Here is a 10,741-nt window from a genome sequence, read left to right as displayed (position 1 = left end):
CTGAAGGTGTGGACGATGAAAGGGCCCTGCTGCAGTCGCCATGTCCCCTCAACTTTGTGAATGACAGAATGTGTTCCGTACCTTTTAACATAGACAGAAACAGAAGGTTGGTTCAGCTTAATATTCAAACGCCAAACATATATAATTGGTTGCTGTCCATGGTACCTTTGATAAAGTAGATGGAGATATAGGGCGGGGTGCCTGCTTTATATGTCAGACATATCATAAAATGTATACAAATGCATAATATTCAAATGAGCAGAGTAGTCCCTGGTTGGCTGGCAAATAACTGCAATGTAAACGGCCAAATGTTGTCGAAAATAATAATGCTCTGGAAATCCTTGACAAGGTAGGAGTTAGTGAGTGAGTGAGTTGGGTTTAACGCCGCGTTTAACATTATTCCAGATATATCACGGCGTGTCAGCTTAATGTGGGAGGAAAGCCCGAAGTGATGGAGTTCTCAGACGTTTAGCACTTCGGTGAACGACAAGGTAGGAGACGTTAGTGAAGAGAAGATTATGGGACCTAATTAAACAGTTGTTTTACTGGGGACAAACTTACATATTACATATTTCTTTTGGATATCGAAAGGGTTTTGTCTCTTTATTTACAAGTCACTTGGTTATCTGGCAAAAAGAGACAGTTGTATCATCAGTATATTGACAAAGTTGTAGTTGGGTTTAACGGAATTAAGCTTTTCCTAAAATTCGCTGTTTGGGATAATAGTGTACAAAGTTGAAAAATATAAAAATGGACATTATTGAACATGTTTCTTTTCAGATGTATTCCTAGTGTTTTTGAGAATCCATCTGGTATTAATTCCATATTTTCTTTCGTAATTTGAACTTTACACGATATACAGCTTTTCAATTGGACGAGAAGTCGGTTACCTGACCGCGAAATTGACGTTCATAAGTGTATAAACGACACAATTTGACGTTCATACGTTTTTCACGACACCGCGTTCTTGTAATGACGTAAACACTGACGGACTACTTCAGTATTCCTGAAGAAACCCCAGCATGAATACATGCAGAAGCGTTCTTTCTGATCATGTAGACCCTTTAAACTGAAACTCAGCGTTTTAGTACACATTGAGAAATGTCTGACAGTTTGACTACACGATCACTTATGAATATCCTTGGAACGATCCATTCTAGTGAACAAAACGAAGAAATGGTAGTATCGACTCGATCCGTGTCTAGGCTGACAGTGACAGTGTATAGTAATCTATGACTTTTTCTTAGTTTCTATTTTACACATCTTTAATCACCTTTCATGATCGGACATTTGATCAATGATGACTAAAACATGTATCCGACATAGGTTTCCGATTTCTGAAATCTTTCCCATCATGTTTATCGTGTCGGCCAGTTTGACGTCTTGTCCTTGATGTAAATGTATTACAACGCGCTGTCACTGTGACTTACTGAGGTAGTTCTTAACAGACCTTTTTCATCTTATAGTGATATTATTTGAATACATAAGATGTTTCTGATGAAATTATAAGGATTGGCTTTCACTTTGGGTGAGTTCATTGGAGTATGAACCTTCATAGAGTGAGGGCCAAACAAAGTATGAACGTCGTCGCAAGCTCAGACGTTCATACAGTTTGGCCCTCACACTATGAGGTTGTGTTTCAAATATGATCTGTTAATCTACAGAAAGACTTTCTTCATTTTAGTGATCCTAAATGGTAGCAGATTGCTCATGATACGTTGGGCCATATTTAAATAACTGACGAAGGTTTTTATTATCCGCTTAGACACAAGATCATGTAGGAGATTTTACTAATCTGTAATTACATATTTGCCAATTAGACTGGTGTAGGCGGCCTATCGTAGACTAGTACAATTAACTAATCAGGAGATTACTACTAGTATCTATCTTCAAAAAATCTTCTCATAATTTTCTAACTGCAAAAGAATATTTACTATGCTTGTATGTTTTACTACACCTACATATACACTGAACTGCAAAAGATATCTGGGTAATTTTTGTCAAAGTTTCTAAAATTTAACGTTACCTTGTCCGGAAAAATGAAATTTGATAAAAAACAAGGCAGATGACAATAAAACCGATCGCCAAAACGCATCACGGCAACGGTCATGGTAACCCGATGCAAATTCAAAAGCATTTGCGTTCCTCCATTTCTTGCCCTATAAAAATCCACCCAGATCGGATAACATTAATTCGTTATTGACTTGCAATGACATGCAAAGATTGACAAAGAATCAGCGACACCAAGCCCTCGGACGATTGCAAGCTGGACAAACCGCCCGGCAAGTAGCCAATGCATTTCAAGTCCACATAAGGACCTTATACAGGATCCAACAACGGTACAAGACCACCAACACTGCAGATGACTGACCACGTAGTGGAAGACGAAGGGTCACGACCCGACGTCAGGATCGTCAGATTGTGCGACAGCATCTTCAAGATCGCTTTGTTACTGCTGCGGAAACTGCTCGACAGATCATGGGGACACACCAACAACACATTAGTGCGGACACCGTGCGTCGACGATTGACGACCAGACACCTCAACTGTGACAGCCTACACCGAGGACCCATTCTGACACCACATCATCGCCGGGACCGTCTTCAGTGGGCAACACAACACCAGCATTGGCGCCACCAGCAGCGGAGAAGAGCCGTTACTGTATCTCAACAGCAGATGGCAGAGAGGGAGTCTGGCGACGCCGTGGGAAACGTTATTCGGATGCTTGTGTTGTTGAGAGAGACTCGTGGGGTGGTCCGAGCATCATGGTGTGGGGTGGAATTGGTCTTGCACAGAGGGTCAGCCCTGTGGTCTTCCAGAACATCGATCCAGGGAGAGGCAATGGTGATCAATCTTGAGACCACACGCCATACCTCATTTGGCACTTCGCCGCAACCACGAGTTTCAGCATGATCACGCCCGTGCCCACACTGCGAGAGCAACAAGAGACTTCGTCCAGCAGAATGGCATAAGACCCTTGCAGTGGTCGCCCTCAGTCCCGATTTAAATCCCATTGAGCACCTGTGGGACGAGTTGCAAAGACGGCTGAATGACGTCCGACCAAGGCCGACAACTGCAGCTGAACTGCGTCAGGGGTTTCTCGGAGTGTTGGATCAAGTGCCTATGGCCTTCATCAACCGCCTCATCCATTCCATGTATGGCAGTCATCAATGCACATGGCGGACACACGAGATACTGACTTGCGATGCCATTTTCTAGTGTTGTGACTAGTGTTGTATTTCACTTTAAGAACATTTGACACTTTAATGTCAATCTTGATGATCAGTTTTGCCAAGTTTCATCTTTCTAATATGTCTCAAAGTATGTTTACAGTGTTTGGACAAATAAGGTTTCTCATATATCTATCCATGGTGACGTTTCTTTTGCGGTTCATAAATGTGTTCGTTTCTTGGTCATTATGCACTCCCTGTTGACGACTGGTGAATCCAATTTGCAAACAAACACGTAAATAACAAATGACATAAACAATACAGGTGAAAGATAATTTATAATGCTTTGCCGTGGGATTTAAGGCCAGACCGCTCGGATCCGATGTCGAAAAGGTCTAACCTATTTTAACTGTGGTTAACATTCCTTCGAAGAACTCAAACACCTAAAATGTTTATGCAACATTGTTTTGATAACCGTAATTAAACAGATATTCAAGAACGCTTAACGCTATGCTTAACTGTTAGAACTCTTAGTGAGTCGGTCATGCATGATCCACGTGAAATGTGCTCACTGGAGCTTTCTCATTGCAGCAATAGAGAAGTCACCTGTGATACAACGACCAACAGGTTGGTAGCAGTATGATGTATCTTAGCATCCATAAGTAGTAGAGTTTATATCATGAGCTGCAAAGTCCACGTTCTCCAACACGTTCCTATAATTTAACAACTTGGATCATAATGAAATACATTGTTTGATAGGCTGTACTTAGAAGTTGACGGATGACAAAGTATACACAATTTATGGATAACAACTTTACTTCCATGCTGGGTGAACCGAAAGCTCTTTGAGTATCAATGAAAACCATAAAGAGCCGTCAACGTTTATCAAAACAATACTCTGTCGTCGATATTGTGGGCTCTAGATGGTTGTCGTCCCATCCTTCGTAAAAAGCTGCAGTAGTTTAATTTCCTTTAACAACACAGATATAGTATAGTCTTAATCGTACTTTATGCAGTCCTAATCCCAATGGTGCTTTTAAGGAGGAGCAACGCATCTTCCAAATTGACGTTGGCAGTTCAGAAAGATTGCCTATGTTCTTATAATTGTCATTACATCTATATGGTTAATGACCTGTCAACACCTTTTTACCATATACAGTTAACATATATTCAGCTCAATTGTATTATGTTCTGTGTATGGTTAAAAAGATAGATATAATGTCGGTGATATGTAGCATTTTCATTTGACGAGAGGCCGGTCACATGATATCTTTTCCACATAACCTATCAATCTAAATCCTCAGTGTCTATTCCAGGAAAGGTGTCCTTCTTCAACATATATTTTCATGTATACAATTTCTGTGTTCGATTTTGCGATTGCATCTTAGTCGGGTCTGTCAAATGATGAATATGACGTTGATGCTGCTGATGATGGACGATACATCCTAAATCAAGTTTTTAAGTAGAGAGACATTTCGCCCATAGCATATTTAGTCCAACATTCATTTTACCTGACAGGTTTCTTCTTGTCACAGTCACGTTGCTATCTACGATGCCAATGTAGGTTCGACCAATATACACAGGCGGAGAGGATGATATTTTCTGTTGAAAGTCAGCCGTGATGCCAAAGGACATAAACTCAGGTTGTATGTTGATATATACGTCTGTCTGTGAATAACAGTCGGTCATGTTGCCAATGCTGGTGCTGTTCTTCGTGCTGCCTCTGATGTCTTCTATTCCAACGTTGCAGGTGAGCAATGTGGCCTTTGTGTCAACTACCCAAAACATACACCAAACGCATTTTAAGTGAAAGGAATTCATACAATATATATAATATGTATGCATAGACATTATAACTACAAGTTATCTTCAGAAAATACTACTACAGTTTTTTACCGTCGATTATGTGTTTATTTTAATTTAACAATGACCAGCATCTAAAGAGAAAATACTGCATTTAAATAAAAAATGCCAAATAGTAGTTTTTATACTGTCCTTTGTTGACATATTTTAACATGCTATTGTATTATATCAATGTATTCCTTCAAGTCAGGATATGGCTGAAATATGCCGATGTGACATGTGAACTTACTAACTAAATTCGAAATTTTATCAAAATGATACAGTTGCATTTTAACATAGCGCTTGACTGCTTGGTTATTCATGCCATGTTTATTTCCTTATAAAGCCTGACGAACCAATCGCTTATATTCAAACGATTAATATTATCTACGTACTACTCAAATTGTTTCAACTGAACATAAAGCATTTCTCTGACCAATAAATGTAAAGGGACATGCCCCATAAAACTACTCCATGGAGCAGTGCGGCAACCTAGTGGTTAAAACAGAGATATTGCTGAAAGCGTCATAAAACCTCACTCGATCGATCCCTCGCAGGCCAACCCAAAACCAACCACCCCTCACTCACTCACCGTCACATATTGTACTGCCTTTCCTTCTGAATCCGGCATCACACAAACATGACTTTGTGAGACCATCAGAGCATGTTCCAGGCCAGCACCACCTGTCCTTCACATACGAGCAAGTGGCTGAAACAGTATGATGATGAAACTTACGTCACAGTATATGAAAACAGAGAAAATTTACTTAAATACACTTCTTGTTGCAATATATACAGACATGAAAAATTGACTTCACACATTTTACATCCCTACAATTTGTCCACGTTGTCATAGCCTTTCAAATTTTGATTAACATCTATATATTTCTAAAATATGCCATCGTTTCCTTTTCTCCCACAGGGAACAATTCTGTTTTACATAAACAGAACAGTTGTTTTAAAGTTCAGTAACCTACTGACACGTCTAACATCTAACTGCCATACATTGTTCTTTTGATTACACCGTTGAATTGGCAAGGTACCCAACAGGCGTGAAATCACAACGGACAATACTAAGTTGAGACAACAGAGTGTGGGGGCAATACAGACAACATGACACATGTGTTATAACAGAGGCAGTAAAAATACTGCATCATCATACGTATGTATTTCTTATATGCATTCAGAACTCACTCGAAAACAAATATTATTAATTATTTTCCTTTTGAGGGAGACAGGTACTGCTAAAAGTTTAGTTTTCAGCGAGAACTGTACTTGATGACAATAGATAACACGCTCTGTGCATGTGTTGATATACTCACCGTCACAGTGTTCCTTGTCCGGACGTAACCACAACAGTGAATGTCTGATATCCCCACTCATGTCCACACAACTACCTGCAAGGTAAAAATTCTATAAGTTTAAGGTTGTATGTGCGGAAGCCAACAATTCGTCAGTATCAGTTGATATCGCTCGTGAATTATGTTTCTTTTGTCAAACTGAAGAAATATTACCATAGTGCTTTGAGTTATACATATTGTGTTAAATTTTCTGTTCAACCATGACAATAAGCTTGAAACAAATATCCATGAATAACTTAGCTACTTAGGAATTATTACGTGACACATTTTTTGTACTTATGACAGAACTTATCTTTTGAATATTTACATGAAACCGAGCTTTGTTTCAGGTAGTGTTCAACAAAGTCTCCCAGCACCTCTATCGTGTTTGTTCCAATGGCGATTAAATGAAACAGACAGCTTTGGATACTAGGTATGTTTCAAAGTGTATGAGACTTTACACCATGAATGGAAAACATTTGGCACTTTGTCTGCAATAGTAACAACGCTAATACCCACGGTAACATCTTTGCTTGTCTTTTTGCATCCGATATATATAATTTGCAGTTGCAGGAGGGGCATTACAAGTTGTGCATTCGTGACATTCTTGTTTCATGCAGTTTTCTAGATATGGACACACTGAAACATAAAGGGCATCATGTCAACTGTCACTTAAACATTCAAATTCCAAGTAACATTCTAATTGTCTATGTATTGTTACCCATCAGTATAAATATTGAAAATGTTTGACAGCAGTATCTAGTTATGATGTGTTTCTTTATATTCCAATTATGACCTTTGATGTCTACAAATAATTAACAATGTTGTTTCCATATCATTTTCTCGGTAACATAGGCTGATATTATAAGAATTTGCAAAAGCGCAAAACACTTCTTGGAACTATATTTTACTTTTCCAAGACTATACTTTTCCAAGATTTACCCTTTTACTGTGCAAATCCATAAACCATTCCACATCTAAACAAACAATGTATGATGCTGCATGGTTATTATTATCTGGGAGTAGAAACTACGTCAGTTAAACACACACTGCATTTTTAATAGAGGCGCATTTCAACAGATGGTAATCTATTCTTAAAAAAAAACACGTCATTGTCTTTGACCCAGGTTCCATATGGCACACATGGAACATTAGATTTTCAAGGTGAATGTCATCTCTTCTCTTCTATATTGTATGGCCACAATTAGAGTCTAAAATTGAGTGGTATCGTCGTCCCATCGAAGCAATCCGATCCCAAATTGTAGCCTGGGGAATGTTCATCAACTGTGCCACTTTGGTGAAACCAACGAGCAGGGCTATAGTGCTGTCAAAAACCTTGAAACATTACGCGATTCGAATCCACAAGCATAGGTTACTTGCGCTCCCAAGGGACGCAACCCTGCATAGCGAATTGCGGCGCCTTAGACAACTGGACATATATGCCGAGCCCACCTTCTGATTACACAATCATCAAATTCCATCGTGTATTGATGCTTGAAAACTTGTGGTGTCATCATTGGTGGGAACAAGTATATGAAATTTCGGCTTTATTGCTAAAGACGCACGACCGAGTACATGTCACGATAAGATCCCACTAGATTTTGAGGCAGGTGATTTGAAAAATCAAAGAGTTTTATATCCTGTATAAACTAAAGTATAACAGACGTTTCTCGTTGAAATTAATAAAAGTGATTTAATAGTCATAGGCCAAATTGACATCACTTATTATTCTCCATAAATTACGCATAGTCTCCATATAATCCCTACATGCATTACCTGAAAATATGTGCACAAATAGGCATAGTTTACCATAAGAAAAGTACGATTCACGTTTCATGGTGACCTGAACATCGTGGCCATCGCACAATTCCAGCAAAACAACCAAATAAGCTTCGTAATGATATCGCTGCATGAACTGTTGTTGCAGTAGAATTGATGCCGTTTTAGTCATGACAGGATACCTTTGTCATTTATTTGGTCCGGACAAAGAAATTCACAATGCTCATAGAATTGTTAAATTGAGTTCCCACTGTTTTATTCGTGATATTTCAGCTTATTAACTTACGTGTACAAGTATGTTTATCTGTACTTAGTTTGAAATAATGCTTCTCTGGAGGGGTTTCACACTCAACACAGGTGTGACATCGCTGTGTGCGGCAGTTGTCTATTGATCTGCAATCTGAAAAAGGGTGTAGATTACTGTGATTACTGTGACCATGTTATCATTTGTCGTTTTAAATTGATTTACATTATATGCATGTGCATACATGTATATTGCTAATTTCACATGTATTCACTTCTCTGTTCGTTCCAATTGATAAATGCAGCCGTGGAGGGTGAATATCTTAGTGTTTGAAATTTTTTGAACCAGGCATATACTCATGTCACCTGACATTTAGCTACTTCAAAACGTCAACGCCAGAGAATAATCAGTTTTCTTCACCAAAAGGGAAGTATGTCCTGCTCCACACGTAGCATCAACCACTCACACAAATTAACAAGAAATTAACTGAAATTAACAAGAGGTCATGTTAACCTGCCAAGCCGTGATGAGCCTGGCCAGTCACCAAAACTCTGGCGTAGCGAATCAGCCGGCGACTATCAGCAATGATGGGAGAATCCACCAGCTTCACTAAAACAGAACTTCTACTCAGCAGTTGGCCAGGGACATGTATTTAATGCCTGTACTCATCTCTATGAACTTGTGAAATCGTGTGCCGACAATTTCAAAAAGCCAACTAGACATTTTGACAATTGTTCTCCAAAGGGAGATAATTGGTATCACACAGAATGTAGAGATGCACGTGCATTTGCGAGATCTTGCCTTCGCTCATTTCACGACTCTAAAAGGAAGCAGACAGAATTGGATACATTTAGGCGTGGACATATTACAAGAACCTATGTAAATTTAAATTATCACATAGTTTCAACATATTTGTTGAGAAGATTAGCAATGCACTTTTGCACAGAAACAGCAAAGTATTTTGGTCTTATCTAAAACCTCGTCAATTGTTCAAAAACAATATTTCGCCAAGAACTTGGTTAGATCATTTCAATAAATATTTTCAAGGAACAAATTATTCCATAGAAGAGGAAGAGTTTTATGACTTTGTAAAACGTTTTGTAAAGTCTATCTCCCCAGACCAAGTAGAGTTAACTGTTGATAATGAGGGCTTAGACTCTGTCATTACACAAGTCAAAATCCACAAGCTATTGATGAAATGCACACTGGCAAATCCCCTGGTTTTAGTGGTATACCGTTAGAGTTCTTTAAGTATGCACCTACCGAATGTTTCGATATGCTCCAGCTTTTGTTTAATCAAATGTTGTCTACGGAGATTTATCCACAACAATGAACATTTGGCGTTATTGTCCCTATTTATAAAATAGGTAACTCTAACGACCCTGGCAATTATCGTCCAGTTACCTTGTTAGAAGTTGCTAGGAAATATTCGCAAAAATTATCTGTAGTCGGCTAACTGAATGGGCAAGTGAATGTAATACCTTAGTCGCGGAACAAGCTGGGTTTAGAAAGGGTTTTCAAACTGTGGATAATATTTTTATTCTAAATGCACTCATCAATAAATATTTGTCTTTACACAAAGGGAGACTATATTGTGCGTTCATAGATTTAAAATCTGCATTTGACACGGTCTCACATCCTGCCTTGTTATATAAACTCTGGATAGGCTATATTAAAGGTCGTATCTTCAATGTTATTAAAAATATGTATGAATGTGTAAAATCGTGTGTACTACTGCAAAACGGGTATACATATTTTTTTGACTGCAGCTTTGGCGTAAGACAAGGATGCCAGTTGTCTCCCTTTTTGTTTTCATTTTTGATAAACGATTTGTTGGAATTTCTTGATCAAGGGAACCAATATACTATTAATTTAGGTATGATTCAATTATTCATCTTGCTTTTCGCGGATGATATTGCCATACTAGATGGTACTGTAAAAGGTCTTCAGAAAAGGCTTGATAAACTTGCTCAATATTGTGATAAGTGGCAGCTTAAAGTTAATATACAAAAAAGTAAAATCGTAGTCTTCAGGAAAGTGGGAAAATTGAAATCTTTTGAAAAGTTTTTTCTAAAGGATGACGCTTTGGAGATTGTCCCTACCTACTCAAAAAACGTTAGCTTTGCAAGCTAATAAAACCCTCCAGTGTTTAAAATCTAAAATTGCAGACTTCACTAAATTGCCCTTGAAAGTAGTACTACACATCTTCGATGTTAAAATTTCCCCAGTTCTAAACTACGGAAGTGAAGTGTGGGGATTCCACACTTCACCCGATGTTGAAAGATTTCATGACGTATTTTGTAAAACTATTTTGAATCTTAGCAGATTTACACCTAACATTGTTGCTCGTGGAGAGCTTGGTCGAT

This window comes from Haliotis rufescens, unplaced genomic scaffold, assembly GCF_023055435.1.
Source record: "Haliotis rufescens isolate VD_foot unplaced genomic scaffold, xgHalRufe1.0.p SCAF_3, whole genome shotgun sequence".
NCBI lineage: Eukaryota > Metazoa > Mollusca > Gastropoda > Lepetellida > Haliotidae > Haliotis > Haliotis rufescens.
Note: the sequence above shows the minus strand (reverse complement) of the source record.